This window comes from Penaeus vannamei, chromosome 42, assembly GCF_042767895.1.
Source record: "Penaeus vannamei isolate JL-2024 chromosome 42, ASM4276789v1, whole genome shotgun sequence".
NCBI lineage: Eukaryota > Metazoa > Arthropoda > Malacostraca > Decapoda > Penaeidae > Penaeus > Penaeus vannamei.
This window is the reverse complement of record NC_091590.1, coordinates 24,678,776-24,681,308: the sequence shown is the minus strand read 5'-3', so window position 1 is coordinate 24,681,308 and position 2,533 is coordinate 24,678,776.

The window sequence follows — 2,533 nt, the reverse complement described above, 5'->3', positions numbered from 1 at the left end:
GTGTGTGTGCGCGTGCGTGTGTGTGTATGTGAGCGTATGTGTGTTTGTGTGTGTGCGTGTGTGTGTGTGTGTGTGTGTGTTTGTATGTGTGTGTGCGTGTGTGTGTGTGTGTGTGTGTGTTTGTATGTGTGTGTGTGTGTGCGTGTGTGTGTGCGTGTGTGCAGGTGTGTATGTGTTTGTATGTGTGAACGTATGCGTGTATAAAAAAAAACAAAGAACAGTGACAGGAAATGAAAGGCGACGCGAATAGGGAATGACGCAGAAACCCGATAAAAAACAACAACAACAGAAAGAACATGAAAAGAGCAAAAGGAAGATGATGAGATTATCCTTTCTGGGAAGAGGTCGCGAAGGGGGGAAGAGAGACACACAAAAAGGGCACCAAACACTTGAGAAAGCGAAAGGGAGGAAAATAAGCCCAAGGAGAGAGATAAAGAGGGAGAGAGAGAGATAGGGAGGGTGTGAAGGAGAGGGAGAGAGAGAGAGATAGGGAGGGTGTGAAGGAGAAGGAGAGGGAGAGAGAGATAAAGAGGGAGGGAGAGAGATAAAGGAGAGAGAGGAGAATAGAGAGGAGATAAGGAGGAGAGGAGCAGAGGAAGAAGAGAGATGAGAGAGGGGGTGTGAGAGCAGGAGAGGGAGGAGAGAGAGATGATGATAGAGAGGTGGGAGAGGAGCGGAGAGATAAAGAGGAGCGGCAGGAGGGTAGAGAGAGAGATAAGTGAGTGTTAAGGGGAGCGGTGAGAGGTGTGAGAGAGAGTGGAGTGTGAAGGAGGGATAAAGAGGGAGGATGTGAAGAGGAGAGTGGAGGCGATAGAGAGGTGTCGTGAAGGGAGAGGGAGAGAAGAGAGAGACAAAAGGGAGGAGAAGGAAAGAGAGGGTGTGTGAGAAGAGGAAAGGGTGAGGGAGGATGATAGAGAGAGGTGTGAAGGAGAGGTCTGTGAGAGAGGGAGGAAGGAGACGATTGTGAAGGGCGGAGAGATAAAGAGGGGTGATGAAGGAGAGAGAGAGAGAAGGAAAGAGAGAGAGATAAAGAGGGAGAAGAAAGACGAGGGTGTGAGAGGAGATAAAGGAGTGAGGTGTGAGATAAAGATGGATGGATGGATGAGAGAGGGTGGGAGATAGAGATAGAGATATAGTATAGTGGAGGAAGGGAGATAAGAGGGGAAAGGGAGAAGGTACGGTAAGGGAGGAGAGAAGGAGAGAGAAGAGAGTTGCAGAGAGGGGAAATGAAGGTAAAGGGAGGAAGAAGGAAAGAGAAAGAGAAAGGGAGAGACGGAGGGAATGAAGGAGAGGGAGATGTAGACAGAGGGAAGGAGAGGGAGATGAAGATAAAAGGGAGGGAGAGGGATAGAAAGAAAGAAAAAGGGATGGACGGAGGGAATGAGGGAGAGGGAGATGTAGACAGATCGAGAGAGAGAAAGATATAGAGGGAGAAGGAGGGAAAGGAAGACGTAGAAGGAGAAAAAGAGAGAGGGGGGAGGGGGAGAGATTGCGTAAGGAAAAAACAATTTAAAAAGCAGGAGCCAGAGAGAAAAAAAAGAGAAAGGGGAGGCCAGAGGAGAGATCAGATGAGGAGTACCCCGGCCTCGCTTCCGCGCCGAGGAGCCGCAAGCGCCGCTGTTCGAGGCACAAATTGGCGATCAGCTGCCCCGTCCAGGTGGAAAATTAATTGGCGGGGCTCGCTCACCTGCCCGGCCGCGGAGGGCGCTGGCTGGAGGAGGGCGGGGCGGGAAGAGATGCAAGGGAAGGAGGGAGAGGCGGAGAGGGAGGGATGCTTCAGCCGGAGGAGAGGGAGGGAGGAAGAAAATGGGTGAAGAGGAGAAGGAGGGCGGGGGAGGGAGGGAGGGAGAGGAGAAGGGAAGAAAATGGGTGGAGGAGGGAGAGGCGAAGGGAGGGAGGGGAGAGCGGGGCGAACGGGGAGGGAAGGAATGGTGAAGGAGGGAAGGCAGGAGGGAGGGATAGGAAATGGAGTGGAGGGAGGGAGAGCAGGGCGGGGGAGAAAAGGAGGAAGAGAGGGAGGGAGGGGAGAGGGGTAGGAGGAGGAGGGAATGGGGTGAAGGAGGTGAAGGAGGCGAAGGGAGGAGGGAGGCGAGGGCGGGGCGGGGGCGAGAAAAGAGGGAGGGGAGGGGCAGGAGGAGGAAAGGAAATGGGTGAAGAAGGAGAGGCGAAAGGAGGGCGGGCGCAGTGGAAGTGAAGGAGGGAGGGAGGGGAGGGGCAGGAGGAGGGAAGGAAATGGGTGGAGGAGGGAGAGGCGAAGGGAGGGAGGGGCAGGGGCGGAGAAGGGCGAAGGGAGGGAGGGGAGGGGCAGGAGGAGGAAGAAATGGGGTGAAGGAGGGAGAGGCAGAGGAGGAGGGCAGTGGAAGAGAAGGGAGGGAGGGAGGGGCAGGAGGAGGGAAGGGAAATGGGTGAAGGAGGGAGGAGCGAAGGGAGGGAGGGCAGTGGAAGAGAAGGAGGGAGGGAGGGAGGGGCAGGAGAGGAGGACAGGAGGAATAGGTGAGAGAGGGAGAGGCGAAGGGAAGGAAGGAGGTGGAGG